Source organism: Oncorhynchus tshawytscha, linkage group LG17 (assembly GCF_018296145.1).
Source record: "Oncorhynchus tshawytscha isolate Ot180627B linkage group LG17, Otsh_v2.0, whole genome shotgun sequence".
Lineage (NCBI taxonomy): Eukaryota > Metazoa > Chordata > Actinopteri > Salmoniformes > Salmonidae > Oncorhynchus > Oncorhynchus tshawytscha.
The window spans coordinates 18,012,302-18,019,881 of record NC_056445.1 but is presented as its reverse complement, the minus strand read 5'-3'; positions in this window follow the sequence as shown (position 1 = coordinate 18,019,881).

Here is a 7,580-nt window from a genome sequence, read left to right as displayed (position 1 = left end):
CAATCTGCAGAGAGAGACACATCAGTGGAGCAGTCACTGGCTCAGTTGGATGGCTCAAAAGTCTTCACAAAGCTGGATGCCCGCTCAGTCTTCTGGCAGATGCCCTTGTCACCAGAGTAGGACGCTCACAACGTTTATAACACCGTTATAAACTGTACTGTTCTAACCTTTTGCCATTTGGAATCGCTTTCGGTCCTGAGCATTTCCAAAGACGCATGTCCCAACTTTTGGATAGGCTGAGTGGCATCAGACGACGTGCTCGTGTGCGGATGGGACAGAGCAGAACATGATATGCCCGTCCCCTAGAACTTGGCTGAAATCAGGACCTTCTTAGGCATGACCACATATTTGGATAAGTTCCTCCCACAGTTTTCAGATACAACCAAACCCCTGAGAGACTTACTAGCCAAAGAGAATGACTGGTCATGGGGTCACATGCAACAGGTGGCGTTTGACAAAATCAAAGGAGACCTGGCCTCACAGAGTGTGCTGGTCCAGTACCGTCCCCACGCTAAGACAAAGGCAACAACATACCTTGTGTCAATTGAAGCTTATCCTCAATACTGACAAAACTAAACTAATGGTGTTTTCTAAAGCAAGAAATAGACCTCTGAACCTTTCACCTATTACTACCTGTCAGGGCAAGGAGATTGAGGTTGTAACCTCATATAAATATCTTGGAATTTTAATTGATTGGCCTCTCTTTTAAATTGCATATTCCACAACTTACAAAAAAATTGAAGCTGAAATTGGGATTTTATTTTAGGAATAAGGCCTGTTTTTCATTTGAAGCCAGAAGGAGGCTAGTATTAGCTACATTTATGCCTTTACTAGACTATGGGGATATTTTATATATGAATGCTTACGCTCAGTGTTTAAGATAAATTGACACCCTTTACCATGGCACTTTGAGATTTATTTTAAACTGCAAAACCCTTACGCACCTCTGCACTTTGTATACCAGGGTTGCCTGGCCTTCTCTAGTCACTCGTAGGCTCAGGCACTGGTACACTTTTATTTACAAAGCCATTTTGGGTTTACTACCTTTTTATTTGGCCATTTTTATTGTTCAGAAATGTGGTGGGTACTCTCTTTGTTCGCTGGACTTTATCCTGCTACCTGTTCCAAATGTCCGAACTGAATTTGGTAAAAGGGCTTTTATGTACTCTGCGCCATCGTCTTGGAACTCCTTACAAAATACTTTTAAACTGGAAGAACTTGTCCCTATTGGTATTTTTAAATCACTGATGAATGATCTTGAGACTGACCTGACCTGTCAATGTTTTTAATTTGCTGTTTTTGATTTTGTTATACTCCTGTGAATTCTATCGTTTTTACTAGATTACTTGTAGTTTTTCTTGTTGTCTGTCTAATTTTTGTAATGACTTGGTGCTGCCTATCTTGGCCAGGACGCTCTTGAAAAGGAGATTTTAAATCTCAATGAGCCTTTCCTGGTTAAATAAAGGTTAAAAAAACAACAGGTGCATCATCCTTTTGGCGGTCCTCACACAGATGCAGGACAACATGGAGTGGCATCCATTAGCACATATCTTACAAAGCTTATTCGACACGTAGCAAAGGTATGCACAAGTGGAGAAGGAGGCGTTGGCTATCTCATGGGCATGTGAAAGGCTCAGCCAATAACTTATTGGCCAGCAGTATACAGCAGAGACTGACCACAAACCACTGTTGGCTTAGGGACAAAAGCACTGGATCACTTGCCTCCCAGAGTTCTGCGCTTCCACCTCAGATTGCTGAAGTTCACCTACAAGATGGTGTATGTTTGCTTGGATGAATAAGGTGCCCAGAGTAAACTGCCTGCTACTCAGGCCCAGTTGCTAATATATGCATATTATTAGTAGATTTAGATAGAAAACACTGAAGTTTCTAAAACTGTTTGAATGATGTCTGTGAGTATAACAGAAGTCATATGGCAAGCAAACACCTGAGAAAAAAATCCAACCAGGAAGTGGGAAATCTGAGGTTTGTAGTTTTTCAAGTCATTGCCTATCGCATATACAGTGTCTATGGGATCATATTGCACTTCCTAAGGCTTCCACTAGACGTCAACAGTCTTTAGAACCTTGTTTGATGCTTCTACTGTGAAGGAGGGGGGAATGGGAGCTGAATGAGTCAGAGGTCTGCCAGAGTGCCATGAGGTGACCATGCGCATTCATGTGAGAGTTGTATTCCATTGCATTTCTACAGACAAAGGAATTCTCTGGTTGGAACATTATTGAAGATTTATGATAACAACATCCTTAAGATTGATTCTATACATCGTTTGACATGTTTCTACGGACTGTAACGGAACTTTTTGACTTTTCGTCTGCTCGCGCCTCATGAATTTGGATTACTGGGCTAAATGCGTGAACAAAAAGGAGGTATTTGGACATCATTGATGGACTTTATTGAACAAATCAAACATTTATTGTGGAACTGGGATTCCTGGGAGTGCATTCTGATGAAGATCATCAAAGGTAAGTGAATATTTATAATGCTATTTCTGACTTCTGTTGACTTCACAACATGGCGGATATCTGTATGGCTTGTTTTGTTGTCTGAGCGCTATACTCAGATTAATGCATGGTGTGCTTTTTGAAATCTGACACAGCGGTTGCATTAAGGAGAAGTTTATCTAAAGTTCCACGAATAACACTTGTATTTTCATCAACATTTATGATGAGTATTTCTGTAAATTGATGTGGCTCTCTGCAAAATCACCAGATGTTTTGGAACTACTGAACATAACGCGCCAAAGTAAACTATGATTTTTTTATATAAATATGAACTTTATCGAACAAAGCATACATGTATTGTGTAACATGAAGTCCTATGAGTGTCATCTGATGAAGATCATCAAAGGTTAGTGAATAATTTTATCTCTATTTCTGCTTTTTGTGACTCCTCTCTTTGGCTGGAAAAATGGCTGTGTTTTTCTGTGACTAGGTGCAGACCTAACATAATCGTTTGGTGTGCTTTCGTCGTAAAGCCTTTTTGAAATCAGACTCCGTGGTGGGATTAACAACAAGTTTATCTTTAAAATGGTGTAAAATAATTCTATGTTTGAGGAATTTTAATTATGAGATTGCTGTTGTTTTGAATTTGGCGCCCTGCACTTTCACTGGCTGTTGTCATATCGATCCCGTTAGCGGGATCTAAGCCATAAGAAGTTTTAACAGAGGAGGAGCAATGTCTAGAGGGTGAGGTACAGGTGTCCATTAATGGAATAAGGGACAGCCTATCTGCATCTCAGACCAAACTGCAGCAGATTGCAGAGGAGCAACAACGAGACCCCATCTGCCGACAGATAGTACAGTAGTGCAAAAAGGGATGGCCCAGGCAGGAACTGCCTCAGCTGCTGAATCCCTATTGGGTGCACCAAAGTGACTTCCACTGTAATGGATACCTTCTCATGAAAGGACAACAGATAGTGATCTCAGAGACTCTACAACCAGAAATGCTAGACAGACTGCATGAGGGACACATGGGGATAACCAAATGCAGACTGAGGGCTCAACAGTTGGTGTGGTGTCTTGGTCTGAGTACTCAGATTGCCAAGCTGGTGGCCCAGTGTGAGGTGTGTGCAAAATGTCGACCTTGTCATCCTTGACACGACTTCCGCCGAAGTCGGTCCCTCTCCTTGTTCGGGCGAAGTTCGTCGGTTGACATCACCGGCCTTCTAGCCATCACCGATCCACTATTCATTTTCCATTTGTTTTGTCTTACACACCTGGTTTCAATCCCGTTCCCCCATGTTTGTTTGTGAGTGATTGTTTGGTTGTAATACGGTCCGTTATTGTGGGCTCGTATTCTTGTGTTGTATTTGTGATTACTCTTTTAAATATTGTTCATTACTCATATCCGCTGTCCTGCGCCTGACTCCTCTTCACCAGCTACACACAGGCAATATTACAATCCTGAACCAATGATGGCAACGGAGCTGCCAAAACGGCCATGGCAAAAGGTAAGGGCAGATATGTTCTATTGGAAAAATTACTTATTTGCTAGTGGTAGATTACTATTCAAGATACATTGAAATAGCAAAGACACCCATAACCACATCAGCTGGTGTTATCAATGGATTCAAGTTTTTTTAAATCCAGGTAAGGGGTCGCTGAGGTCCTGGTTACAGATAACGCTCCCCAGTTCTCAGCAAGCTGCTTTTCTGCTTTTGCAGCAGTATATGACTTTACATGTGACCAGAAGCCCCTACACTGCACAGAGCAACGGTGAGGCAGAGAGAGCTGTAAAAACAGTCAAGGGACTGCTGAAAAATAACAAGGATCCTTACAGGTCTCTGTTAGCTTAGAGTTACACCACTTCATCATGGGCCGTCGCCTGCCGAGTTCCTGATGGGCTGGAGGCTACGCTCCTGGTTGCCTGTCTTGCCAGCTCAGCTCAAACATGATGGCCTAACAGGAAGGCCTTCACTGAGAGGGACAAACGGCTGAGATAAACACAAACCGGAGACTTTAATCGGAGACATCGTGCTACGGAGAAGGCAGAGATGACAGAAGGTCAAGGTGTGTGGATTACAAACTCAAAGACAACAATAGTAGTGCTGAGGAAAGTGGATGCTCCACGCTCCTATGTAGTGGAAACGGGCTCAGGCAGAGGAGACACGGAGGAACAAAACACACCTCCAGAGCTCTTCCAGATCTACCAGCCACACATGCTGAGGATGCCAAAGACAACGCACAAAAAGAGCAAGAAGGAGAAGGAATGCTCACAGAGCCACAAGCTTGTCCAAAAAGCATTCTCACAGAGCCACAAGCCCCGTGAGAATAATACTGGTTTGAGGATGTGAAGTAGCATTTTAAAGTGACCAATACTGGTTCAGGATGTGAAGTAGCATTTTAAAGAGAACAATACTGGTTCAGGATGTGAAGTAGCATTTTAAAGAGAACAATACTTGTTCAGGATGTGAAGTAGGATGTTAAAGAGAATAATGCTGGTTTCCAAATTGCATTTCAGTTATGCTTCAGGGGTTCTGAATGTTGAATTCTTGTTCATTGGAGAGGGGAAGATGTAATAGGTGTCACACCCTGACCTTAGTGTTCTTTGTTTTCCTTGTTATTTTGGTTAGGTCAGGGTGTGACATGGGTGATGTATGTGTTTTGTCTTGTCTAGGGGTTTTGTATGTTTATGGGGCTGTTTCCTTTCTAGGTGTTTATGTAAGTCTATGGTTGCCTAGATTGGTTCTCAATTATGATTGGTTCTGATTGGGAACCATATTTAGGCAGTCATGTTCTTTGGGTATTTTGTGGGTGATTGTTTCCGTGTCTGTGTTTGTTCGCCACACGGTACTGTTTTCGGTTTTTGTTCGTTTCACGTTTATTGTTTTTGTATTCATAGTGTTCAGTGTTTTTGTTATTAAAAACTATATGGACACTTACCACGCCGCATATTGGTCCGATCCTTGTTTCACCTCTTCAGAGGAAGAGGAGGAAATATGCCGTGACAATAGGATGGCCCTTGTGGGAATCCATACCTATATATTACATGCGCAGACTAGGCTAGTAAACATGCTGAAGCTAGAAACTGTCTTCAGCATGTTTACTAGCCTAGTCTGCGCATAAAGAGTTCAAGATGTTTCATGCATAACAGCAGTCATCTACATGAACAAGGGCAAAAACCTCCCCCTTGTGTCCCTGGTATCCATGAGCCTTTGTTTCTGATTGCAATAGCTGCTACAGTCAGCAAACCATGACACCAGGGAAAACTCTAATGATATCCAAATGTTGCATGCTTATATTCCTCATATTGAACTGTGTAGCTGTAAGACTCTGTGTTCTATGTTTACCAGTATGGAATTATTATATCATAATAGAACCCACATGCACATATTGTTATTTAATCCCTAGTGAGAATGGGGAGAGAGAGGTGGCATCTGAAAGTGGATTAGGCTACATGAGGCTACATGAGGCTACATGAGGCTACATGAGGCTACATGAGGCTACATGAGGCTACATGAAGCATTCCTGTCCGACATTTGACAGTGCTTGTTAAAGTGGGACCCTATTGGTGCTAAAATGCCATCCCTGCACCTGCCTTACAGATACAAACCCCAATAAGATAGCAGTCTTGTGGTCTATCTGGTCTAGTAGTAATAACACAGCCTCTGGAACACATGTCTATGGTATTGATAAGGTTTGAATCTGGCCTAGTGATCTTAGATGCAACCTCTGTCTATCTTTCTCTACTGTCATCCTCTCTTTCTATCTGTTTATAGACAATATACATTTAAAACAAAACAAAATTATAGTCTTACTTCCAGTGTAAAAGAATGATCTCTCCAGAGAGCAGGCTCTATTGTCCAGTGAGGCGTGCTCAGTCTGTCCATGGCCCTCATGGGTCAGAGAGCAGCAGTTACTACGTTATTACATTAGTTGACATTGTTTTTTAGAAATACAGTACATCTACGTTGTCTGATCGAATTGATCATTTGTCTCAATTTGCAGTACATTTGGTAACCAGCAAATTTTATTGTATTTGCATTGGACATGTGCTTCACTAAAGAGTCTGGTACAGAACAATATCCACTGACCTCATATACGAGATATGAAGATATGTGGTTAAAAAACAAAGAAATTCTAAAATATAATTGTAACCCGTATCTGTGCATTCTCGCAGCTTCATGCAAAGCAGGTCACCTTCCTACAGCCCAAAGCAAATAAAGTCTTGTTTTCTATGTGGTACCTGCAGGGCTATGGCAGCCTAATCCCAAATGGTGTAAACAAAGTGCAATGTAATTCTGGATGTACAAGAGCCCATAGTTCCTGATATTGGACACGTTGTAGTCCATACTGATAGCTTATTTATTGGAGTTCAGTGCCAGAGAAGAAGTTGTTAGGATGTGGTTTTACTTCCTGGTCTCTATGTTGATTTGGATAAAAGCATTTGCTAAATAACTAGGCCAACATGATGACTTGGTTTATCAAGTTGATTAATGTATAACAGCCATCAACTACATGAATAAGGGCAAGAACCCCACACCTCTCCCCTGCTATCCATGAGCCAGTGTTTATGACTGTAATAGCTGACAAAGTCAACAAACCATCACACCAGGGAAAATTATAATATCCAAATCTTGATTAGGTTCATGAGATGCATATCTGTCATACGGTCACACCCATAACGGCAGGTATACTAGTGGTTAAGAGTGTTGGGCCAGTAACGGAAAGTTGCTGTTTTGAATCCCCAATCCAACTTGGTGAAAATCTGTCAATGTGCCCTTGAGCAAGGTACTTAACCCTAATTGCACACCAGGGTCGCTGTCAATAATGGCTGATCTCCGTCTGTGACCCCACTCTCTGAGGGTGTCTCAAGGGGAGTGGGATATGCAAAAACAGCATATTTCCAATTCATGTATGAAAGGACAATCGCATTCACCCACCTAATTATTATAATGATGTTACAACAGTCTCCATCTTTACAGTTCTCTGAACCATACCACCATGATGTAGGCACATAGTTTTACATTGTTTAAATTAGTGCCTCCATCTCACCATTCATGCAAGAGGGTGAAAATAATGGTAATACGGTTGTCACTAATCAAACATATTTTATTTAAGAAT